Consider the following 26897-nt stretch of genomic DNA (forward strand, 5'->3'; position numbering starts at 1 on the left):
AGGCAGCAGCCAGGGCCTGGATCAGCTGTGGGCTGAAAAATAACCAGCCCTGTTGATCCTCCCCCAGGCTCAAGGCTGACTTTGGGAAACTCCTTGGAGTTATCTGAATTTAAGGAATTAAGGCACCAAACCCCAACCTTTTCTGGGTAAATGAGATCATTTAGGGACATGTCAGTAGTAGAGTGGTCCTGTGATATTAAAACTGATGCTTCAACACACCATGGTACTCAGACATATATGTGATAAATGAGTGTTAGAAAAACTCATCTTCAAAATATTTTAGAATCAGGTTTTCATCCAGAAAGGCTGGAAAAGGGGTCCATGAGTGTTGTTGATTTCTGTTCTCAGCCCTGCATTAACTGTGGTCTCTAATGACAGAGACAGGGCTCTCTGGAGCTATTTGCCTCTGGGTGCCCTGAAATAGAACACCCTGTTCCAGAAATCACAACAGCTTTCCTTTCCCTTCCCTTCTGAGTCCTGAGTCCCTGCAGTCTCAGAGAGGAAAAGTTTTGAGGAAGCTGTTCCCAAAGAACATGCATGGTCAGTACAGCCAGCATGTATCAATGCAATCACAAACATTTTGCAAATCATTTGACACCTTATATTGTGGAGGAAAACTACCTAGAGAGACTAAGTAAAGTCTTAGCAGAACCACTGTAGTTTTCACCAAGCCCAGACTGGACAGAGCAAGTCTTTGGTGTCCTACCTAGAGGGCTGTAATTGTAAATATAAAGGGGTTTTTTTTGTGTCCTGCTTGTACTGGGGCTGTGATCAGTTCTTTATCTGCTTGTTTTAATTTTTTTTAATTATTCCCTTACCAGCGTTTCCAAGGGCCGCCCCCGCTGAGGTTGCATGGAAGGGCCCTAAGGCATTTCAGCTGCTGCTGGGTGAAGCAGAGCACTGCAGGGACTCCAGCGTGGGAGCTGCTGAGCCCTGGGGAGGGAACAGGTAAGGCTACAACCCCCCCATGTCTTCAGCAAGTCGAATATGGGTGAGACTCCCTTGCCCCAGCATCCCCCTCCTGCAGCACACACTGACTGAGCACATACAAAGCTCCCAGTACTGTTTGAGTCATTGTACCATGGGGCTTTCTATGTCAGATGATGTTGCCAGAGAAAATATCTATTTTAACATTTTAAACATTGTTTTTTACAGCCTCACTTCTGCCAGTGCTGTGTTAACTCCCTGCAGGCTTTACAGAGGTGGCTTTGGGAAGAGTTGGAACCTGTGTGAGTGGGGAGGAGGAGTGGAGCAAGGCAGATCTGCATCCCTTTAACTTTGCTGCAGAGCATCTGCACAGGCAAATGCTCATTTCCGCTGCAGAACAGAACCAAGTATCTAGCTGACATTAAGGTATCCATCAGACATGACAACTGGAGGGCAAATGTGGCTTTTCCTCACTGACTGGGGGCAGATCAGGGCATTTTTTTGTAATGCCCTGATCACCTCTCTCTGGATGCTCCCTTGTTCTCTGCTGGTGGCATTGAGGTCCACCATTCCCCACCCTTGGCTGTCACAACATGTCAGCAGCATGGGATACAGAAGATCTCCTTTGGAATGTCCCTGATTTATAGAAACATTAGAAACATTAAGATTGGAAAAGACCTTAAGTTCACCGAGTCCAGCTGTTAACCCACCACCACTATGATCACCACTAAACCATGGCCCCAGCTGCCCCATCCACACACATCTGAGCACTTCCAGGAATGGTGATTTCACCGCTGCCTTAGGCAGCCTATTCCAATGCCTGACCACCCTTGCAGTAAAGAAATTTTTACTAATATTCCATCTAAACTTCCCCTGGTGCAACCTGAGGACATTTGCTTTTGCCCTGTCACTTGTTAAGCGGCAGGAGAGCCTGAGCCCCACCTCACTACAACCTCCTTTCAGGGAGTTGTAGAGAGTGAGAAGTTCCTGAGCCTCCTTTTCCCCAGGCTAAACCTCCAGTCCACTCAGCCCCTTCTTGTAAAATCTGTGCTCCAGACCATCCCCAGCTCATTTCCCTTCTCTGGACTTACTCCAGCACCTCAATACCCTTTTTGTTGTTAGGGGCTCAAAACTGAATCCAGGATTCAAGGTGTGACCTGCCAGCACTGAGTGCAGGGGACAGTCATTGCCCTCATCCTCTGTCTGGGGCACATCCCTTTCCTGAGGGTGCTGGGAGGATTTGGAATGATTTAAGTGCTGGATAAAGCCTTGCTGTTTGAGTGAGATCCCACATCTTGACAAGGGTTTCTCAGCAGGGCCAGGGGCGAGGAGCTGCCTTCATGGGCAGCAAGCAATCTGAGCCAGGGGACATTGCTCACCAATCCACCTCTACCCACTGTGGAGAGCCAGAGGGTAGGGTAAGGATAGGAGAGTCCCAGAAGAATAATTTTAAAAAGAAGAATGAGGTCACATTACTGAGGATGAGATCAAGGAATAAAATAAGCATATAGGGCACAAAGGTTTCTGTGCTAAATGAATTACAACCAGTGTGGAGTGTTAGGATACAAGGAGAAAGGTGCTATAAATACAGCAAAGTAAGAGGAAGACAGCAGCAGGCATCAGCCCATTACCTAATGAGAAACAGGAGTGGCAGAGATGACCTAGAGAAGGCAAACATGTTTAATGCTCTTTGCTTCATTTTTCTCCAACAAAGAACCCCAAATGTTCACAGTGATAAAAAGCTGGGTAAGAGATGGGACAGAAGAGAAAAAACCAGAAAGGGTCACTGTGTTTAAACTGAATACATTCACCAGAGGGTACAAAGGAGAGATACCAGATGAGGGAGGGGATTCTGCTCCTCTTCTCTGGTGAAACCCCACCTGCAGAGCTGCATCCAGCTCTGGGATCCCCAGCATAAGAAGGACGTGGACCTGCTGAAGTGAGTCCAGAAGAGGCCATGAGAATGCTCAGAGGGCTGTAGCACCTCTGCAGTGAAAATAGGCTGAAGGAGTGGGAGAAGAGAAGAGAAGAGAGAAGGCTTCAGGGAGACCTTAGAGCAGCCTGCCAGTACCTAAAGGGCCACAAGAGAACTGAAGAGAGACTTTACAAGTGTTTGTGTGGATAGGACAAGGGAGAATGGCTTTAAATTGAAAGACGGTAGACACAGATTTAGTTTAGCTGTTAGGAAGAAATTCTTTCCTGTGAATGTGGTGAGGCACAGGCTGCCCTGAGATGTTTTGGATGCTTCATCCCTGAAGGTACTCAGGGCCAGGTTGGGTGGGGCTTTTAACAACCTGGTGCAGTGAAAGGTGCTCCTGCTCAAAGCAGGGAGGTTGGAATAATATTTAATGTCCCTTCCATCCCCAAAAATGTAGAGTAATTTGCATCCCATACTACATGGGAGAACACTAAGATTTTTGTCTGCTCTGACCATAAACTGTTTGGGTTTGCAAACAGGACCTTCACAGGAATATTTAAATGCCCCAATTGTAATTAATAGGGATGGGAGGCCCCACGCATGAGCTGCTGGATGCACTCATGTGAAGGATGTTGTGGGATGCCTCCAGTCTGCCACTGTGAGCTGTACAGGGAAGGAGAGGAGGATGAGCCAGTTAGATTTACCTTGCTTTTATGCATGGTAGGTGTTTCAAAACACCAGAAAAGTAAAAGAAGGCTGGGAGTCATGGATGACTTGGTGGGAGGGATTTTGCTGGCTGGTAAGCTTGGGTGAGATAAAAGCAGGGAGAGGGAGGTTTGTCAAGGCTTTGAAGACAAAGGAAAAGGAGATGTTTTTCAGGATTCTCACTTGCTAGTACTTCCATTGGTACCTACTAATCCTGCCATGAGCCTTCAATTTGCAGGTTAAAAAAAAGTTCAAAACAGTCTCAGGTTTTCCTTCCAAGGGCAGAGTGAATTTTGGGGATTATGCCACGGGAGATACCACAGAAAGAAAAGAATCTGCCCAGTCAATCCTGAGTAGCATTAACGTGTACGTGACACCTTGTGCATGTGACAGCAAATATGACTTTCATGTGTTGAAAAGCTTTGGTGTGTGATCAGAACCTGATGTATTCAGCTTATGGACTATGGTGCTACTCTTCTATTTATGTGGTCTAAGAAAAGGAAAAGAGAGAGGCAAGCCTTCAGGGGCAGTGACCCTTTCTTTATTCAAACCTGAACAGGAGGGTTTTTACTTCCAAGAACTCATTTTTTCTTTCTTCTTGCCGCACAATGAGGACTCTGAAAGAATAGGTCCTTCAAGCTAACAAGGTTGATCATCAAGGAAACTTCTATGCTTTGGCTTAATCCTATGGCTGTGGAAAAGATTTAGTGCTTTACTGAACCAGCCTTTGGAAGCAGAAGTTATGAAAGCTCAATTTAAATTTTAAAACTGGCCATGCACAGACATTTCCTGCTCTTCCCCTAAACAACACAGCATGGACCTCTGCATGCCTCCATCTCCTGAAGAGCCAAATAATGCCCAGTATTTCCCATATGATTGCAGCAGGTGCCTTCTGCAGTCAATAGTGGGCCCAAGGTTAATGTTTAACATTGAGGGGGGCAGAATACAATGGCAGTGAATTATGGCCATGATGATGGTAGGTTAAAAGCAGTGCTGCTGCAGAGAGGCCCTGCTGGGAGTGCTCTGCTGGGGGGGGCATTAAGTAGAACAGCCTGCTGGAAAGGACAGCATGAAGAAATAGAAATAACTGCACACAGGAGCATGGGATGTGCTCCAGAGGAAAGAGCAGTGTGAGGGTAGAGCTGGGCTTTGAGTGATGTCAATGTGAAGGTTTTATGCCCACTTGTATTTTACACGTGTAACATGGTGGTGAGAGCAAGGCAAAAAGCTGTTTGGAGATCTCCTGGTCCACACTCTCCCATCTCTCTGTGAGGTCTGCTGGTCCCTGCTTTCCCATCCCTGGGTAAGGTGGCTCTGCTGTGGCACTGATGTACTTTGTCCTGTCTTGAAAATGTAGAGAATAGTGCTAAAAACCAGGTAGAAATACTTGTGTGACACTGTGCTATTCATCAAATTCAGCTCTTCCTAAGTTCCTTTATGGATCAGCTGCCTTCATGAAACCCTTGACAGAAAAGATGAATCCGGAATGCTGGAATCATCTGCTTGGACACCAGTGGAAAAGCTACCAGGAGTCAAAATAAACTAATTTAGGGAGAGTGTAGTGGAGAACAGCTTTAAATAAGTTTTCTTTCTATGCCCAGCCTAATTTCTTGCTGCCCAGGAGTGCCACTGCTGTGTGAATGACACAGCTGGGCTCTTGGTGCTTCTGCGAACAGCAGCCTGGTCATTGACCACCTTTTGCTCAGCTACTGGAGCACAAATCAGAAACCTCTTGTTGTAGGGGAATAGAATATAGGTAAATAAAGGTGGTATAGAAAGTACTCTTATCCCCTAAAGAGTTGCAGCGGAGCCAGTTATTAGAGATTGGGAACAGGGCTGATGTTAACAGGCCACACGTGGGGCCAATAAGAAGAGTGTTATAAAAGAGTGGATTGGTGGGAGCTGGAGTCAGTTGGCTGCTGCGAGGACAAGGAAGAGTCAGTGCCTGGAGGAGCTGCCTATGAGAAACATCAAGGAGGTACAAAGGTCTGGCAATGTGGAAGCCTTGCAATGTAATGATAATAGAACTCTTGCACTATAATGACAACATCTTGTCTGGATCAACAGTGCTGTTAAATGATGAAACAGAGTGCAAAATGTGCGATGCAGTTGCAGATCCAGGAGATACATTGCTGATGTCCCCAGAGAGCCAACAGCATACAACTGGTGTGAGAGGGAAACAACTTCTGTCAGCCTTGCTGGTTGCATTGATGTGCTAGCTTTAATGTTTAAAGCGTGGTCTGTGCTAAGATCCTGACTCTTGGCGATCCCACTGGAAGAAGCAAGGTGAAGAGGTTGACATCAGGCAGTGTCCATCCTCAGTGCAGCACACAATACCCCACCATCACCACCCTGCCAAGTGCAGTGCAGAGCTGTGCCCAGGCAAGGCAGCCCTTTGGACACCAGGGAGATGCCCAGGACACCAGGCAGTGTCTGATGTGACACACTTTGTCCTGACCCCCTGCTCCAGAGTTGGTGTACCCCAGCTACTCTCTTCCTCTTCTCCTGGGCCATATTTCACAGGCTCACCCTCCCCTTTACATGCAGTGTCCTTGTCCTGTGGAGAGAAAGGATGGAGCTGACCTCAGATAGATCATCATCATCATCTTCCCACTGATGACCTGTGGCCACTGACCCCAGCTGAGTTTCCCATACTTCTGGGCCTTCTGGAGAGCCCAGCTCCTCCCACAGCTGCTGACAAAGCAACAGAGCAAGGCAGAGGGGCTGCAGGGGCTGTCAGGGCTCTGTGAGGATAGATACTAATGACTTTGGGTGGGCACTGAGCGCACATTTGGGGGGGAGCTGCAGTGACACACACACCTCCTCCCAAAGGTCAGTGCTGCTCAGGGCTTGACCCCGCATTCCTGGTGCATCCCTGACCCCGCTGCAGCCACCCAGACACATTCTGTGGCACCATTAACTCACAAGATTTATGTGCTTGGGGCAGTGGGAGGAGATTGATTTCATTTCCAGCGTGGTTTTTTGCTTTCCTACCCACACTCATGTTAATGATAGCAGACATGGATTCAGCTGGAGTAGCCAGGGAAACAGCTCAAGACTGACTGCTCCCAAGCAGATGTGAACCACTGGCTTATTCTTTAACAAAGTTGTTGACAACAAATGGTCTAATGCAGGGGGGGAGGCAATTGATTTTGGATAACATTTTAAAACTACAGACTCAGCTCAACAATTTATAACCCTGGTGGTGGTGTATTGCTTTGGCAGAGTTAAGTGGATTGAGTGGCCATAAACTTCCACCAGCTCCTTGTTACCATGATCCATGCTTAATGCTGTTATTGATCTTGATCTGTCATTTTCTGAAAACAAAAGATCTCTTAAAAAAAAAAAAGGTAAGAAAGCCCCTGCAGCACTGGATGTGATAAAGAAAGGTTGCATTGCATGCATGAACATGCAGTTTGGCTTCAGGGAATTCTGGTTCTCTTCACACCTGGCCTATTTTTGGGTAATGCTGAGTTGTTCAGCATGTTATGCAGTTTATTGAGCTTCATTCCTCCTGCAGCAGAAACAGGAGGTGTTGAGCACTGGATGGGCATGAGCCTGCACTTTTAATCCAGGAATTATTTGGGGAGAGTTGAATCTGCCTGGAAGACACGAAACAAGGGTGTGAGCGTGAGAACACAAGGGTGTCATGTGAGAGTCATTCCAGGACAACCTGCCATTCAAATCCTTCTTTTCTGAACCTGGATTGATCCAAACTCAACCCTTCTTCCAGCTGACTTCTGGTTAAGTCCTTCATTCTAGAAAAGATGAGATCTTTAGCACCACTAAGAGGAACAAAAGGAGAAAACCTCTCTGGCAAACGACAAGTCACCCTACTTTGCTGCCTGAGCTCTTCCTTCTGCAAAATAAGGATGATAAAACCCAGCTGCTTCAACATGTTGTGAAGATTAATGGATTAAACAGGTCTGATCCTGCATGAATTGAAGGTTGCCTTTTGCCAACTGTGTTGGACATGGCAACTCTATGTGCTGGAGGTAAAGATCCAGTCATTCATTCTTAATTATTGTTCTGAATAGTGAGGCTCTCCTAAGTATCTCCCAGGATTCACTCCATGGTCCCTAGGACTGGGCACATAAAAGAACCAGAACAAATGTGGTCCATCCTTTCTGCCATGTGAAAACTGTTGGTACTTCAAACCTCTTGTTGTGTGAATAATTTTTACAACTCTTCACCAGCTGTAAGGCCTTTGGCAAGGGACATTGCTGTGTCTGCACTTTCAGAACATCTCCTGGGGAGGCTGGTCCTTCCTAAATGCCTCCCAAACCACAAATTAGCATGTCCAGAGAAACCCATGTGGCTCCCATCAGGATGCAGGCAGGGAGGAAGGGCAGGTGGATCAGCACAAGGACAGCAAGATCATGGGTCACACACAGAGTGTGACACCTCACACCCTGAAGCCAAAAGAAACACCACAAGGAGAAACAGGTGAGCTGTGAATGAGCTGAATCAGTAAAAGTGATCTTCAGCTGTGGTCAGTGAAGAAATGTTGTGAAATCTGTGCCTAGCTTTCCTGGCTAAGCCTGCCCCAGCAATGACTCCAGAATGGATCCTGTGGGCTTGTGTTGCAGGCAGCTCTGGTGCCTCTTCAGAGCCCAAGATGAGTGTTCACACCTCCCAGAGCAAGGCATTATCCAGAGACACACCAAGCACTCACTGCAGCACTAAATCCTGTCTGCTGGAAAATGGCAGCATGGCTATTTTTGGGGTGACTCGTACAACTTTCCAAGTTTTGGTGTATTTTAATTTTAAAGTGCTTGGCATCACTGAGGCAGGATGTTTTGGATTAACAATTATGCAACTCAAGTGCTGAAGCAAAGGGCCTGCTAAAGGAAGCGAGAACTTAGCTTTGAAGTTTATTGGAAAAACAGCCAAGTCTATAGGATCTAAGGAAATAGTCCTGCAAAACTGGTTTACTTTGAGGAGAAACAATAAAATCAATGGGGCTTTTCAGAGATCTTGGCAAATCTTGTATTATCTTCTTTTAAAATGAACTTTTCTGCGGAAAAGACAGAATAAATACACACGAATGGGTCCTTTTCTATTTTGGATATAAAGTGTAATCCTAGTCATCCTCATGTTCAGAAACATGTGGGAGAACTGGCACAAAGAAAAGCAAAAAGGACAGAGAAGAATGGAACAGCTTTCATGTGCAGGCTGCGAGCCTTCAGCTTGGAAGTGAGGTGGCTGAAGGCAACAAAGACACATAAAATCCTCAGCAGTGTGGAGAAGGTGAATACAACCCAAAAAGTCAAGGGCACCCAGTCAAATTATCAGGTTTAAAAATAAGTTCTACGAAAGCTCTAATTTTTCACCCAGTGGAATTGTGAAAATCATTGCTAGGGATGATGTGGAGGCCAAAATTATAAATGAGTTCAAAAAGGCATTTTCAAGGAGGAAGAGTCCAAGAGCAGTTATTAAATAAAGTGTTCTTCCAGCTCGGTAAATCCCTGGCTGACTGCACTTTTGGGGGGTATAGCATGGAAATACTTGACCTACATATGTTGTATTTGCTTTCTCTCAGGCACTGATAGGACAGGTAGGGCATTGCCCTTACCTGAGGTGATCTATTCTGCAGTTTTGCCCAGAAATATCTGTGTAGAATGAGAAATGCATGGTTGTATATATTTTAATGTAAAGTTGATGCCCTGATTTTCACTACCTTAGACCAGCTTCTGCTTTACACAGACATTCAGGGCCCATTTCACAACTTCAGCAGAAGCAGGGCTCCCACATCTCATTAGCAGTGCCCTTCTCTGCCTCCCAAAAAGACATGCAAAATTAAGATCCCTTTTCCAGTACACCCTCCAGAAATATGAGCAATTTCTTCTTTGAAAGACCCAGGTGTGACTGTCAGTGTCCCTCTGAGCTGTGACCCACGGTTACCCAGGGGATGTTGAGATGTGCTGCTCCGTTCTGCTGCCCTCTCCTTGGGTTTTTAGGTCAGGGAGCTCAGCTCTGAACACATGCCTACCTCTTTCCTTGAAGATCTGAGACCTTTAATGAGTAGGCCAGATCTTCATCTTGTGCAACTGGCAGAGTTCCACTGCCTGCAGGAAAGCTGCAGTGCTTTATAAAGCATTTCCAAGTACCTTTGCATCCACCTCAACCATTTCCTGGAGTTACTATTTGCAAACGTAGCCAACATCTGTTGGAAAAGTGATATTAAACAGCTTCAGGTTAGCATATTTACCAGTGAAAACTTCATTTTGCATGGGGGAAGCAGGTATCATTCAAAATTATTTTCTTCTTCTGCCAGTTATCTTAAACCTGGAGTGAGAGATGGCTTTTCTTCAGCTGTTTCAGATGTTTGCTCTCTGACCTTTTGAAGTTACACTTCTTTATCTTCCTCAGTGTTATATTCTCTTGGAGCTGGTTCTGATACCTAAGGCACTTGCAAAATTTTTTCTTTCTCCTTACCTTTTTGACAAAGTCTAGGTAGATTGTTGAAACTGAGCCTCTTTGAAGCTAAGGATTTATCAAGGTTCAAGTAGGAATTGGACATTTTATACTGAGAGCAAGTGCAGAGTGAACTGTAACTCCAAAGCTAACAAAACTGGAGGCTTGGAAATACTATCAGACCTCATTCTTCAGGGTTTAAGTGTTTCAGTATAAAGATTTAGGATGAAATTGTCCTGGCAGGCAGATTATCCCACAGCTGCATGAATTTTCTCTGAAGCATCTGATGCTGGCTTACATGTTAAAAAATGTCTTGCATGGATGTGCATTAGGTCTGATCCAGGCTGTCCCTGTTGACTACTGCCCAATCCACTATTTTAAGCTTTTCTGTAGCAGTTTGTGGAAAACCACAGTGGGACTTTCTTATAATCTGAGACAGACCTCTCTTTTAAAGAAATTGTTTCAAGATTTGGTAGTTGGGATTCTATGTTTTTTCTTTCCCCCATCTTTTAAGGTTACTAAAACTCTGCTAGAACAGACACCAGGAAATTTATTATGGTGTGATCTCAGCGAAAAAACCCTTTCCTACCTGCAACTATGATAGAGTTTGCTCATCTTTTGTAAAAGCCAGAACAGGCTGGCTGAGGTGGTTAAAACTGGGACCCAAACACCAGACACTGTTGGTCTGAAATGTAAAGGATACCTGACAATATGAAGGGAAGATCAAACAATATTTTTTTCAAGCTAGAAAACCTCCTTTGTATCCAGTTCTGCTTTTAAGACACTCACCCTTATTTTCTCACTTTTCAGATGAAATGAAGATTTACAAAAGGTATTGTAGAGTCTCTGTGACTGCAGGTTTGGTAGAACAGCTCAGACAGCATTGGGAATGGTCTAGGCAAATGGATCACCAGATTTCTACTCACAGGACTATTGGTCCTTGGAAAAAACTGGTGCCATTGCTTCCAAGGGAAAACCATGACAAATAGAGGCATGTTCCTTAAATATATCCATTTATACATAATATAAAATGTTTAATAAATAAAGAAGCATGGCAAGGGCAATGGATGTGAATGAGTTGTTTTTGATATTCTCATTAACTGGCTCCTTAAACCTCATGGGAATCAGTCCAAACCTTTGTGCCACACCTCCTGGTCATCATGAGTGTCTCCATTGGAGTTTCAGTCTTCTTGGCTCTGTATGGAGATATTTGTTGTGTTGAGGGCTTGCTACCAGGATGCCTAGCACGTGCTGAAATGGATGTTTGGGGCTTTTATCTTAGTAATAAATTCTCTGCTTCTTTGCTAAAGCACCGAAATTGTCATCAGTAGTTCAGAGACTCTTCCAATATAGGAAGAATTTATTCCTGTTAGGGGAAGGGAAGGGAGGTGAGGAAGATAGGAACAAACATACATCTAAGAGTTCATAAAATGAGCCATATTTAAAGGATTTCTCTTAAAAATCCTGAATTTGGAGACAACTCTCTTGATGCTCTTCTTCTTCCACAGATGTCTTCCTTTGCCAGGAATGACCATTTTCTAATGAGAAGGATTCCACTAAGATATTTCTACGGAGGAGCATTTCTTCCCCTACTTCCTTTAAAAACTCGGGGAGAATATTTTAAGTCTAGGTAAGAATTTATATTTATATGTCCATCATCACCAAGTCATTTGCATTTCAGTCTATGTAAGGGCCTCATTCATCTTCGACTTGAAAACTTTTGCTGCTTTCACTAACTGAATTTAGGCCAAAGAAATATTTTTGGTCGTGTAAGACATGGCTTGAAATTATCCAGTGTTGTGCCTATTTTCTATCAGATTATACATTACTCCTCACTAGTCTTTACCTTTATAACAATTGTATATTTTTGCTGCAGGGACCTTGCACTGAGTTCTTGCCAGGCCTATGAGCAGCAGAGTGTTTAAAAGTGCCCAGCTCAGGGCTGAGGTGAAACAAAGCCACTCCAGGCTTGTGCCCAAGGCCGCTGCTCTGGCCCTTCCCTGCACCATCCAGCAGCTCCCATTTATTAGGAAAAACAAGTGTCTAGCTGTTATGTTTGCAAAGAAGGGCTTAAAGTTCACTCCTAATTTATTTCCTCTTGTTAAATCTTGCATTGTACTTCCATTGCTGGGGTAGGAAGGTCTCAGGGTGGTGGGCTGGCATCTCCTCTGGGACAGTGCAAGGGCCAAAGCCGTCCCCTGCCTCCCCTCTCCTGTGCCACTGCCCCTTCCAGGGATAATCCCCTCTTTCCTGAGCTGTGGTTCACAATCCCCACCAACTTGCTTTTATCTGAAACGTTACCCTTCTGAAGCTTCTCAGGACAATTTCCATGGGAAATGTTTGTCTCACAATGGAGTAGTTTCCCATACTTTTGGGAGCAGAGGGGCAATTTTTTTCTCATAAACTGGACTGTGCACCATTGTGCATACTGTAAACCTCTGTCAGAGGCCTGAAGAAGGTCTGGTTGCCTCCAGTTAACAATACCACTGGGCTAATTGGTAGAAATAATTATCCCAAAGGCTGGAAAAACTCAATTAGAAGAAAGACACATTAAAATATTGTTCCCAGATACTCTATCTTCATTATAAGAGACCACCCATGTGAGTCCTGTCCTCCCACTGTTTACAGAGGTGTTATTTTTAAAAAGTAGGAGATTTCAGACAAGGCAGGGGAGAAGGCAAGGGGAGTCTTTGGGAGAGACACAAATCACACTGTCACTCTTCACTGAAGTGACAGTGTTAGAGGAGTAACAAGCCATTAGTGAAATCCAAGAGCTGAGGCTTCACATTGTTTTTTTTTTAAATAATGTGTGGTCCAAAGCCATTGTATTAAATGTAAATGGAGAGGGAAATTATATTCCATATCCTCCCCACTGTATTGTAGTGACAGACAGACAGCTGGTTGCAGCACACACAGCCTGAGCCACCTCTCTGGTTCTACGTGCCATCCTTGCTGAGCTCAGTGCTGTTTCTTGTCCTGACAAGGATTCTCCGCTCAAAAGAGTTTAATTTTTTTTGTCTGCTGCGAGCAGCAGTGGGGGGTACGAGCAGGGCATTTTTCTCAAGTGATGAAGTCTGTTCCCACGGCTGTGGGGAGGAAGATGGAGGGAGAGGGAGCAGGAGGCAGGAGTGGGATATTCAGAGATGTGAACTTTGGCAGAAACATTTGGATGAAGGCATGAAAGTAGGTTTAAACCAAATATGTTATTTGAGAGCTGCAAGGCAACAGGTCTGCAGTCAGCAGAGAGTTTGCTCTGGCCTGTGCCTCAGATGCAGCTGAGGAATTATTCATCCAATATTTCTAAACTTGCATGCCCCTATGGATGCAAGGAGTGTGGTGAAAACTGTCCCACCCTCCTTTTGTGGGGTCCGCAGCACTGTGGCTGTGGCTGCCCGCAGATGTCCCTGACAGGGAGGTTGGAGGCCTGGAGAGCAGGGCAGGACAGGCCGCAGCCCTGCTCACCGGCCTGCGCTGCTGGGCCTGCAGGGCCTGCCTGGGATCTGGGCTCCCACTGTGCTAAAAACAGTGCACAGCCTGCCTGCAAAGCTGCAGCCGTGAGATCCCTGTCCAAAGGGCTGCTGTGGGAGAAAGGAATTATTCCCACCTCACAAAGAGAGCATTTCTGGCACTGAGGATTTCCTGATGTCTGGGAATGCTGTGGCACAGCAAGGAGGAGCACCCAGGGCACTGCAGCTCTGTTTTGGTTAGTAGGATACCCTGGTTTCCTGTGCTGGGCTGGTCTCAGTGAGATGGCTGCGTTCCTTCACCCTACATGGTTATACTGGCCAGAAGGAACAACTCAAGGTGTAACTGGTTCTAACATTGCAGGGATTGGGGGATATTCTGCTCCCAGGAGCGCCCTCCTGCTAAAATCAGGATTCTGGCCTCCAGGAGAAGCAGCATCCCTGTGCTAGGGTGGTCATGTCCTTCCTCCTACTGGAATGAGCCAGGAATGAACAAAAGGATGTTTCTGATCAATGCCTCCTCCCCGATCTCAGACTCCAGGTACCTTTAAACATTGTCATATTTGGGTGCAGCTTCCCCATCCTCTCTGTACTTGCCCTTCAGATAAATCTGACTACAAAGCTGCAAACAGAATCACAGAATCATAGAGTGGCTTGGGTTGAAAGGGACCTTAAAGATCATCTAAATCTGACTACAAAGCTGAAAACAGAACCACAGAATCATAGAATGGTTTGGGTTGAAAGGGACCTTAAAGATCATCTAAATCTGACTACAAAGCTGCAAACAGAACCACAGAATCATAGAATGGTTTGGGTTGAAAGGGACCTTAAAGATCATCTAATTCCAGCCTTCCACTGCCCTGGGCAGGGACACCTCCCACTGGAGCAGGTTTCCCAAAGCCCCATCCAGCCTGGCCTTGGGCACTGTCCTTCAGCAGTGGGTGGAATTTGGCCACTCCTCCTTGTGCTCAAGGTTTAGCAGAGTTCCTTGTCCATGAATGCTTCTCTGCCCCTTCCTCTCATGTAACTTGCAGCCTCAAAGTGCATCATACCTTTGGGAGCACATATGAAACCCCTGGTCAAAAGGCTGTGCTCCTGTATTCAGGAATTTGTGCATAGCTGGAAACTAAACAGGGAGCAAGAAGAGTTGAGTTGCTTTGGGGGATTTTTTGAGATGCAAGTTGGAATTTAAGAAAAAAATGTTAATTCCTCCTGCTTAAACTTAAGCTGGATCCACATTTTGGATGGCTGTGCTTGCAGATGGAGTGGCTGTAGCTGTGTAATTGCCTCTCTCTGTGACCAGTAATGACAAATTGCTACTGCAGGAAGGGAGAGAGGTGTTGAAAGACATTTTACAGCTTAGAAATGGGGAAATTCTCCCTTCTTCCTCCACACATAGATGCCATAATGTGAGCAAATATGGCAAAGTGCAACTATGTGGCACATGTTGGAGCTGAAATCTGCCGGGTCCTTTCCTCTGGGACTGAATTTGACAAGGTCTTACTATTTCAGGAGTGCTGAAACGAAGCAGCAATATAGTGCTGAGCTTCATCCAAACCTAGTTTTACTATATGAACTACTTTCATCTGCTGCCTATGCCTCTTCCCATCCAAATATGGACAGAATAAACACAGCAAGCCCACGAAACTCTGCTGCTCTGCTCAGAGCACACAGCAGCTACCCAGTACACTCATGAAAAAATTCAGATATCTCACCTCTCTATAGGAATTTTTATCTACAGTTCCCAGCCTGCTGCATAAAGGAGGGAAGAGCAGTGTGTCTGTTTTTCTGAAGAGGAGGTGGGATGAATAAAAGGTAAACCCAAATTCTTTAGAAGTTTGCATCTTGACTCCAAGATGGGAAGATGTAAGTGTCTATGTAGCAGTCTCATTTTCTGGAAAAATCCTCTCACCCAGGATTTTTCTCCTAAAAAACTGAGAAGCCTCAGAGAAGAAAGAAAATAATAATTATCTGAATTGCTTCTCCTGTGTTTTACTCCTTTAGAATGTGTTTGGAGATTGTTTACCAAAGGTGATTATTTCATTGAATTTCTGGTGTGAGTTGTTTTCACTCTTTGGCCATTTAGGGCCAAGCTGTGTCGAGACTCTGGAGGGTGTAATGAGTTTTCATTACTATCTTTTTAGCCTTCAGTAAGTATCCTTTCTGTATTCTTTAGTATAGTTTAGTATACAGCATTCTTTAATACAATATAATATCATATAATAAAATAATAAATTAGCCTTCTGAGGACATGGAGTCAGATTCATCGTTCCCCCCTTCGTCTGGGGGGAACCAAAATACAAAATGTCTGGATGGAAAATGTAATATATTCAAACATGTTCTGGTGCTGGAAATCTTTAATAGACATAGCCCAGCCTCTCACTGCCTGGAGATGCTGCTCTGGGCAGAAAAGTGCCAGTTCACTCAGAAACTGGGAATTCTGTTTTAGCAAGGCTGGTTGAAATGCCAAGTAAGCTTAGCAAGATTTCCGAACCTGCTGAATTCATGGGAGTCCCCTTAACAGGATAGATCTCTAGTGGTCAAACTGCTAGATTATTAAAGAGAATTGTCAAAAAGCTCCCAGCTTAGGGATTTCTAGATCTCCTTCTTCTTTCATGACCCTTCTATAGGACAGCTCTCCTGAGGTGCGGGTGGGGAGCAGCCAGCTGAGCTTGTGGCTTTACAGCAAAAGAGCCAACATGTTCACAAACAATTCTAATAGTGTCTGACCAGTAGGATAAATAAATAGATTTCAACCAACAGCAATATTCTGCAGACATGCATTGTAGTCATTTTAGCTGGATGAGCTCATTCAGTACCATGGAACAAAGTTTTATAATTGCCTGGGGGATGGAGTGGGTGCCTTTAAGGGGCAAAGGATATTAATGATGTTATTCAGAAAGATTAATGCTATTATATCACAGAGTCCCCCATGACTCCAAAGAGCACATCTATTAATGAACTTACTTATGATTAAAGCATGCTGAGCAAAACAATAGTTAATTGAGCAATGGAAAAAAAATACAAGGGAAGATTTTATCTTTTGTGGAAGTAGATTTATACAATTTAGCCCGTGACTGCAATTGTCTGTGAGGTGCATAGGATCATGTTTTCAATCAGGGAATGTCATCACCTTTTGGACAGGACACAGGAACTGGCCACTGTGGGCTGTTTGCCATCCCAAATTAACTGCTGCACACCTGATGCAGAAGAGCTTCAGCACTCACCTCCATTTTACTGCTGCAGTACCTGCACCGTCCCACCTGCCTGCACAGACAGCCTGGGGGCCAGAGGGGCCTCACACAAAGTGTGCAGGGATCAGTTGTCTGGGGCTTTGGTCAGTCCAGCAGTGAGAAGCCCAGGGAGGGGCTGAGTGATGGTAAGTCAGGGTGTTGCAGGGCATTTGCTGGGTGTGATAAGTGCTCTGTGCTGGCCCTGCTCCCCGGGGCACACAGAGAGGGGCTCTGCAGACCCCACAGGGAGGGACTGACTCCTCAGAGAGCGCAGCACTGTGCATGCTGGACTTGTTGCAGGCTGGTGGGAGACATCTGAGCTGTGCAAAGGGACCTTGCTGGCCCTGGCTGGTGCCCCCTTGGCTGCAGAGACAGGAGGAGCCTGCTCGTGAAGCCCATGGTAAGGGATGCACATTTCCATCTACACTGGCACTCCTGGGCCAAAGGGTTGGGATAGTCCCTGGGGCTGTTTGGGTCAGGGTCCATTGTTTGGTTTTCCTGCTCACAAGTGGTGTTGTGTGTGTGAGGGGCACAGCTGCAGGTCAGGCATGGGCCACCCCCACCAGGCAGCTGAAGGTGGGAAGGTTTGGATGACCTGAGTTTGTGCAACCTGCTTCCTAGGCAAGGCATTTTTTGGGGCATCTTTCAACTCTTTTTACGAGCAAAAGCCTGTAAGATCTCCACTTCAACAAGCTACATCAAGAAGGAGTTGAAGGTTTCTCTGAAAACTTCTGACCAGGCCTGTCCTAACCTGCAGCTTCTCAAGTGGTTTTTATTATTCCAAGAGTCATGTGGCTGCACTGCAAATTTTCTTTCACTTCCTCAGCCATAATTCCCAAAAGTCATCATCACACATTGATCAAAGCACGGCTCTGCCCCTCTGATCTCTGGGAACCTGCTGCCAGAGATGTTGCCCTCTGCCTTGCCCAGCCCCAAGGCTGGAGGTGGGATATCCTCATCCCAGGGTGCCCATGCCCATAAGGGGAGTGATGTTTCTTGGGAGTGGTGTCAGGATCTCTAGCTGCTCAGAGTGACCCTGAGAAATGTTAAAGTCTCTTGTCCCAGCCTGGCGCTTGAAGAAGGAGTCAGAGCTCTTCAGTTCTCGGTCTCAAGGTTGTTTATTGTTTCTTATCTATAAAATTCTTTCTCCTGCCCTGCTGAGGTCCATCCAGCAGGACAGTTCCAGGCACTCTGCCTGCCCCTGGGATGGTGTTATGTCTTTATACTCAAAACTACATACAACATTACTTCCCAATACCTATCACCTATGTTAGGCAGTGAGCTTCTACTCTAAACCAATCTGTAAGTGCCACCATCACAGCAGAAGATGGAGGCCAAGAAGAAGAAGGAGAAAGGCTGGACACACCCAGTTTCCTCCATCTTGTCTCCTGAACCCCCATACCAAAAACCCCAAAATCTACCTTTTCCACTCTGTGATAACTTCACTAATATTCTGCCTAAACTGTTGTGGCTTGCTGATCTTCATACAAGGTTGGTAGTTTGCTCCATGGGCCATAATCAAACCCGCAGGTGTCTGTGCCAGGGTCTCTGAGCCCCCTGGCAGGGTCTTGGCCATCCTGGACAGACAGAGGGATGTGCTGGGTTCCCAAGGGTGGAGCAGGGATGCTGCTCCCTGAGCCTCTGGCCAGCCCTGTCCCGGGGCACTGCCATGCTCTCAGCTGCAGGTCACCCCTCTCCATGTCCTCAGGTGGACACAAGCTGTGCTCACATCTCACCTGCTGTGCTGCCAACCCTCCACCTTCCCACAGGGGCACAGGGCTGCCTGCTTCCCTTGGTAAGCAAACAGCTGCATTTAATTCTCTACTGCACGTCCTCCTTTCCCTCAGGAGCCACACTGCACAAGGCTTTTCCTTTAAAAACGACACTGCCCTGCCTTCCCCTCCCTCCATCCTCCCCGAGTGTCAAACCCCACGTGGCTCCGTGTCCTTGCTGAGCCCTCCTTGGCACCACCATGGGGTTTCTTGTCCTGGGGCAGCTGTGTGATCTATCCCTGGACACAGGCACTTTCCTCCTGCTGGAAAAAGAACATTTGGGCTATTAGCACAGAGGAAGCTCGCAGTGTCATGAAAGTTTATATCAAACAATTGTTGTACCACAGGAGCTGGAAAAACAATTTTTTTAAACAGCACTGTATCATTTCCCATTTTTTTTAAACAAAAGCTCAAACATTTCAGCTGTTAAAAAGTGGACAGTGCATTAACTCTTCATGTTGCTTACATAAAGCTAAAATAAATAACGGTAGGTTTCAGTCCAGAACACTGTATCTCTAATCCTTCATGCTGTATTCTTATCTCAAAGTTGTGTTTCAAAATAAGCTCTAATAAAAATTATTCACCAGCCAAGGCAGGAAATACAATCCTTGCCCTACCCTTTCTATCTTGTTCCCCATGATTGCAGACCTATTGAGTGTGCCATAAGGAAGCACACAATAGAATGAGATCAAATAATAAATGGAAGCAATACATCAGCTGTATACTCCTTTAGCCCAAAACAACTTTCACCTCCAATTCCAGTCCATGAGGCCATGAACAGAGCAGCACGTCTCACCCTTTGTGGGTAAAATGTGTGTTAAGGGTAGAGGGAAAAAAAGAGTTGATTTTGTGGGTGAACACATAACAGAGTTTCCCAAAGGAAGCCTAAAGCTTAAAAAAACCCACATGTGGATTCAAGTTGTGTATCACAATGTTGATTTTTGTTCAGCAATTTATTTCAGAAGATAGATATTTTATTGATCTGCATGATCTTTTTTCAATGGGGGTGTGCAAATTGTGGAACCCTGAACCAAGTGTGTTCTCTTGTGTATGGGTACGCTTAAGTCTCTACTAAAAACTCGCCCAGAATTCTCTCAGAATCAGAGAGAAGCAAAACATCCTCCCATGTTTTTCATCCTGACTAAGCTTTGATAGACTCAGCTTGCAGAAGTCTGTGAGAAGTCTGCAGTGGACTCAGACTACAAGAATTGCCATACCTTTCTACAAAAGCTCTGGATTAATCCAGAACTATGAAATAAAAGTCCAGTGATTTTACCAATGGTTTATTTCCTGTAAGATACTGACATGTTATCACCTGTTGTTCCCAAAATGTAATAGGGAACTAAAATACATGCCATAAGCAAAGTTACCCTATATGCTGACATTAAACAAATTTTATCTTACAATCAAATTTTGATGATAAAAAAATTTAAAAGGTTCTTCCTATGAAATCATTTATCTATTTGTAAAGCTGCAGCATTGTAATACAACTTTAGCATTCACAATGCAGTTTTGCTGCTAATACTCTTATTTAGGTTTTGCAATCTAAATGTTGTTATAATAGACAGGGTGAAACACCATTTTGTCTGTAAAAGGTTGAGCAAAGGCTAAATATCCTTAAATTACACTCATGGCAGTGTAAATGTTTTGAGTTCTTTTGCAATCACAGTTTTGTTAAGCAGCAGCATTACTTTTGTTGAACTTGTAAGCTTTCCAGTACAAACTTGCTTTTGTTGACAGTATGGTTTTTTGCAGCATTTTAAAGATAAAAAACTATTTTGATGATCAGTAGAACCCTGGCATAAGAAAAATAGGAACAAATGTTGACATAATTTTTTGTCCTATTGTGACAGGCACTTGCAGAGGATAAAGTCCATTAATTCATGGGAGCTGATGAGACATAATAAGAATGGTGTAAATACATTAAGTAGATAATTGTCTGGACAGTTGCATGGAGCTAAGCGTTTTAAGCTATTATCTGTGTTTATTGACTGGTCCATAAGCATCTGGGTCTGCTCTTCAGGACCAATATGAGCTGGGAGAGGAGAAAAGCTGTGAGCTGCAGACCCAGCCTGGGCTGACCATGGGGTGCTTCAGTGAGCTTAGCCCTTAAATTAGGGTTGGGGCTGCAAGGGGAGGACCTGGCTGACTTGATTTCCAAGTCTTCTGCCCTCACCCTGCAACCTAATAACTCAAAACTGTTGCTATCACCTTCCTTTAGCAAAACCCTCTGAGTGTGGCTCCTTGTTTGCAAAGGGGAATTGGCTGCAGCTGCTGGGGTAGGGAACAGTTGGTAGCCCTTTCCTGTGTAAGTCAGAGGGAATGAACTAAATGCTCACAGCCTGTGTGCAGGAGGAGAAAATGACACTAATGCCTGTGGAAAAACAAAAGGAGGCAAGCAGGAAATAAATGAAAAAAATCCATGAGAAAATGGATTTTGTGGTGTGTTTAATCATGGCTCAGAGGAGGTGCCTATGAAATGAGAAAGTTTGCTTGCTTGCTTGCTTGCCTGTAGGGTTTATTTATTTTTTAAAGCTTCCTTTTAAAAAAAGAACAGGGGAAAAAAATCAAGCAAAAAGTCAAGTTTCTCATCAGCTGGTGACTCAGCTCAAGCTGTGAGCAGCTCTGTGATTTCTCACTAAGCAGCATGTGGTTCTCTCAGCCTTGGTGCAGAGACCCCCTTGCAAGATCCATTTGGACAACCCAAAATTTATGCTGGTGTCTAAAGCTAGGCAAGCAGATGGAGTTTTATTGGAAGAGGAATGCCCTGAATGAAAGCAGGATTAGCTTTGTGGAAAATCACCTGTGTTAAATACTGGTTCGGGCCAGTGACTGATTTAGTGGCAGTGGATGGAGAAGCCAAACATCTGTTTCCCTCAATCATTTTTAAACATTTCCCTCATCCCTTCATAGCACTGAGCCTACAAGTATTTCCAGATCAAAGTTCTTACCTTCCTGAACATTTTCTATATTTAGTGAACGCCTGAATGAAGCAATGACCTTTCTCCACAAGAGAAGAGCTGGATAAACTGGGATTCCTACATGTTTGCACAGGTTTCTTCCTCATAGCCAGCATGGTTGTGAGTGCCACAATTACACATTGCTGTAGTTCCAGGCTTATCTGGAATAAGGTTTCACATCCATCAGTCAAGCATGAGGATCTCCTTTACTAAAGATGCAATTGATCCAGGATGTGTAAGATTACAGAGGGCAAGACTTGGGTTTCCATCCCATGTAACTTGACAAAATGTTGACATTTTTGGACAGAATTTTTCCTTTAGCATTTAATGCAGACCACCTGAAATCTTCTTTGATCATTTCTAAGCCATATACTTTTGAATCAAGATAATATTTATTTCCTAGCTCTTTTATAGATACATATTGTAGAATACATATCTGAGTGTCAACATGCAGTGATTTTTTTCTTTTACTGAAAAAGCTAAAATGGGGCATTCTGAGAATTCTGAACCTGAAATACTTTCCAAAACTTTTTTTTTTTCTAGTTTCTCTGGAGAATTTCCCTCCAGTCCTGCAATGAAACCATTCAAAATAGAATAAACAGGCAAAGTATTTAAATTACAATATTCCAAATGGCAGACACTTCAGAGAGAGGCATTGGGACATGCTATGTGTTTTTCAGCACATCTTGGTCCTTTGGTACATATGTATTAAAAACATCTTTCTTTTTTCCATGATACTCCTCATTTGAGGAGGGTGTGCTTCTTGGAACAAACTTGCTGTCCAAATGGGGCTATTAAAGTTGAACAAGTTGTATAACTGGCCTTTTGCTAATTAATGGCAATATACTATGCAGTTGTTAATAGTTATGTCATGGCTTGTGGATTTTTTTCCAAACTTTATTTTCTATTGCTGAGGCTTTGATTATTTTTTGAAAGACAAGAATGTTGACAGTATCTGCACCCATGTACAGTTTCTGGAAGAGCTTAGGTAGATTGAAAAATCATTTCCAAGAGCTGACTGAATTGGATAATCTTTGTTTTCCAGATTTTTTTCCTTTATTTTCTCTATTTAATCCATACTGACATGACTGGCATTTTAATTACATAATATTACACTTTTTGAAATTGCATTTCCCTGTGATGGTGGAACAGCAGTTCTCCCATCAAGATGCATGAAAGTGTATATGGTTGTGGGTGGGGGAAGGAATTTAATATATTTTATGCAAAACCCATCTATACTCCAAAAATGAGCCAATTTCCATGTGGAAACAGATTTGGCCTCCTTTAAAAACTGGCTGACTTCCCTGGAAAATGTATCCATTTCGGCCAACAACTCTCTAAACGAACAGAACTTTCTTTGCAAACATTTTAAACCCAAAACTCAATACAGAAAACTTTTCAGGATCAGTTTGTTTGCTGTTCTTTACTTCTACAGTGGTCACCCAGCTATGAAATTGGCTTGGTGTCATGGTGAGCAGCTTCAGCTTTTCCAGAAGTTCAAGACAGCAGCCACAGTCCCAAGCAATTGAAAACCTGGGTTTATCCTCTCATCTAGAGCCTGGGACCAGCCTCAGCACAGAGCTCCTTGGTGCCCATGCTGGGATGCTCATTCTTTATTCAGGGAGAGGAATGCCCAGCACAAGCTAACCCCAAAACCAAAGGCTGGGCATGCCCAGATTCCTCCATCTTGCCCCCTGAACCCCCATTTAAAAAAACCCAAAATCTATTTTTCCACTCTGTGATAAATTCACTATCCTATTTAAACTTTCGTGGCTTGTAATCCTTCCTACAAGGTTGGTAATTGTTTTTTCCAAGGGCCAAATCAAAGGCACAGGGGTCTTGGGCTCTGTGCCAAGGTCTCTGAGTCCCCTGACAGGGTCTCCAGTCCTGCAGGGCAGCCAGAGGAATGTCCTGGGTTCCCACTCCCTCCTGTGACACACTGCTCCAGGTGTGTCACCTGTCACCAAAGGGGACACAATGAAGATTTCTGTGTCCCAGACCAAGTTAAAGTTTGCAGCTCTTGTCCCCTTTGAGCTGGTCTTGGACTGCTGGTGACAGCAACGGTGCTTTGAGTGACCTGGGTTAGTGGAAGGTGTCCCTGCTGATGGCAGGGGTGGATCTGGGTGATCTTTAAGGTCTCTCCCAACCCAAACCATTCTGTGACTCTGTGATAAAATGGTTTTTCTCTTGGTCACTCAAGTGAATGGGAGAACTTGTTTTGCAGCAGGTTCCTCTCTGGATTAAAGCACACAGTTCAAAACCCACTCACTAGCTGCTTAAACTGCGAAAGAAAATTCTCTTTGAGGATTCTATTTTCCTGGTGGGTTTTAATGTGCAATCATCTTTCCCTTTTGAAAACTTACATTAAAAACTCCAACATAATTTCTTTCCTTGCCAATGTCAATGCAAGAGACAGAAGAATATTGTCATTTGGGTTTCTAATATGCTATTCTGGGTTGTCATAGCAATAAAATATTATTATTATTATGTTTGATTTTTATTTAGGAATTTCCTTTAAGCTCAAGATTTAAACTGAGCTAACAGATTTTGTCAAGCGATCGGTGCCATACTTTGGACAAGAAGATGCTTAAATGGAAAAGAACAGACAGTTCAGGTACTTTTTCATCTTTCTGATAATTTTACTTATCCCCTTGATGCCACTGTCCTTAATAGAGACATCCTGAAACTGGTTCAGCTAATCAATACATTTATGCAACAGTCAGGAGCTGCCATATGGCGACATTCTCTTCTGAGCCTGTTCCTGACTCCTGGCTGGGTCTATTTCTGGATTTACTGAGAATCCTCTGAGAATAACAGCTGGGTGTAAAACGATAGCCTGAGGGTGCTGTCCAACACACACTTTAGATTTTGGATTATTTATATATTTAGGCAGATAGTGATAAAGTGGAACTCTCTGCCTTATGGTTTCTGATTCTAGAAAGCAGGGGTTTGGGGGTTGATTTTTTTAAAATTAAATGTATTTGTTTTTTTCTTTTTCTTTTTTTTCCAGCCCACCAAATGCTCTGAGTGAGGCAGTGGGGTAGCTTCCTGGAGGAACTTGTTCTTGCTATAGGCACATCTACAAAATTAAACTGCTTAGAAACAGGGAACTGTGGGCTTTGAGTGCTTGTCTTTGGTGCTGAGCATATGTAAAATACTGAGACTGCTGGACATTGAACTTTTTTGATTTACCCAAAGGGAATTTCTGGAGAAGATGGTGGAAGTGTCTCCCTGACCTCTCCTTGGGCTCCTCAGGTGTATTGTTGCTCTATTGTATTGGCTCCCTTGGTGATTTCTGCACTTGCACAGAGCAGCAAAGTACAAAATAATCCTCTCTGTGTTTGGATGCAGCTGAAAACCACTTATGTCCCAACCTTCTCAGAGCTGCTTTTGTCATTTCTCTTCAACACATGCTGTTCAAGACTGAGGCCAAAGGAAGTTGATTGCAGACTTTGCCCCTCATTCTGTGTTATGCCAATATTCCATGGAAAGAGAACTGGTTTGCAGCTCACTCCAGATTCCACTCAGCCCCTGGGGTTTGTGCATTTCTCCAATCTCAGTGTGGAGAGTCCACAGCACACATGAATCAACAATCCCAAATGCTTGTCTTTGGTCCGGGAAAGCATCATCAGAGTGGGAGGAATTGCTTGCAATTTACTCTGCAAAAGGCTTCAAATAACCCCAAATTATTCACTTTTTGAAATCTTTTAAAAGTCCCTCCAACTGAAGCCAGTTTTTTCAACTGGATGGGCAGTACGGTGTGAAGCAATGAGAAGGAGGAGGAGGCAGGTTTGCAAACAGCAGAGCAGATCAGCCCAGCTGAGGGTCCCCACGAGTTACTGGTGCTCAGAGGCTGAGCTCTCACAGCCCTGCTGTGGGGATGCCATCTGCCCTGGGCACTGGGATGGGTGCTGCTGGTGGCTCTGGGCTTCTGCCCCCTGGGGAATGTGCCTGGCACGGTGACCATCACTCAGTGTGCTCCATTTCAGTCAGCACGAGCCCCATGCCAGCCCAGGACCTTCTCACGTTTCTCTTTGCTTTCAAGACTGAAGCTGTAGGCACCACCCATGAATGATTCACATTCCTAGAGGCAATTGTTCCCATTAAAGAATGAATTTTATTTTGTACATAGAAGTGAATGACCCTATGGAGAGTAAGATATTTTCCTAGCCTAGCTTATTTCTATGCTGGAAAACACCACCCTACGACTGACTTATCCAAGGATTTCCAGATAGAACTTCCAACTGATTTTAGGAGTAAGATGAATTTTCCAGGCAGACAGAGGCCAAAGGACATTTTTGCCTGACTGTTCACTGGTAATAGAGAGATGTGCATGGGCTGACTAGAAAACAGTCTATAGTATGTTTTGATAGGGTCTCATAGTGAGATTTGTGGCCTACCTTTAGTGTAAGTAAATGCCTGAAGTTCAATAACATCTTCTGCCACTTCCCTTTCTCGGTGCAGAACATAAAAAGTGAGAGGAGCTGTTAAACAGTTTCTTGCAGAGCTCTGAAGATTTATGCTGGAAAGTGTTTTGATGTTTACAAGGCACATTCAGTGGCCACAGGTGGTGTAGGGGTGATGGATATTTTAGTGCTGATGCTGAGGAATTGCAGGAATCATTCCAGTGTGGTCATGGAGATGTTGGTATCTCTAGAGGCCAAGCAGTGCAGTCAGGAGTTCATGGGCATATTCCTGATATTATTCACAGAACAGAGGCGTGGGATTTGAGATGGGTGTTTTATTTCAGCCCTCTGTCCCCACCACCTTCTGGAATCCAAGTCCTGCTTTGATTTGGATGTTGTCTCCTGTCCCTGCAATAGTGTGGCCTTTTGGGAGGGCAGGTCAGGGCCAGACTGAGCACCTGGATAATGCTGTGCCCACCATTCCCAGGGGATGTTACAATCTCTACCTTGTTCATTTCATGACCCAGAAACTAAGCTTCCTAGACACGTAAATAATCCAACAAAATGAAAACAATGCAGTTGATTCAGATCCCATGAATGGGATCAGTCATAAGGTCATCTCCCTTCCTAACTTTCAGGGAAGGATGGAGCCCAGCCCCTGTCCATCTTTCCCCAAAGACAGAATTATCCCACAGAATTATCCATCTTCAAGGTGAATTCTGAATTTGCTGCTCTGCTTCATCTTCTGGTCACTTCTGATACAGTGGCAAAAGAATAAAATCAATGAAAAATGTAGTTTAATTTTTTTTTTTTTTTTTAGATTTTAGGTAACCTTATATTAACCTAGAAAACACTCAACATTTTGAGTGACCAATGCCTGCCCAAGCTTGGGATCAAATAGGCACCAGATGGGGAGAGGTGGCCCTGGGGAACAAAGCCCGAGGTCACTCAAAGGCCCAGGCAGGAGCAAATGGAGATGAGACTGTGGACAGGACAGTCACCAGCTGAGGATGGTGCTGCTGTCCCTGGGTCCTGGGACACGGGCAGGAGTGTGGGGGTTTCAGGGAAAGCTGGGCAGGGACATTAACACCTATT

General features: G+C 44.5%; 1 long non-coding RNA gene across 1 annotated transcript; it reads left to right on the top strand.

Annotated features, from left to right (window-relative positions):
- The first annotated feature begins 457 nt into the window (after positions 1-457).
- LOC113459752 (uncharacterized) lies at positions 458-26534 on the top strand. Its single transcript, XR_012580267.1, has 4 exons — positions 458-540; positions 822-948; positions 23902-24010; positions 24407-26534. It is a non-coding gene; the product is annotated as an uncharacterized LOC113459752 (long non-coding RNA).
- The last annotated feature ends 363 nt before the right edge of the window (positions 26535-26897 follow it).

This window comes from Zonotrichia albicollis, chromosome 5 (genome assembly GCF_047830755.1).
Source record: "Zonotrichia albicollis isolate bZonAlb1 chromosome 5, bZonAlb1.hap1, whole genome shotgun sequence".
NCBI classification, from domain to species: domain Eukaryota; kingdom Metazoa; phylum Chordata; class Aves; order Passeriformes; family Passerellidae; genus Zonotrichia; species Zonotrichia albicollis.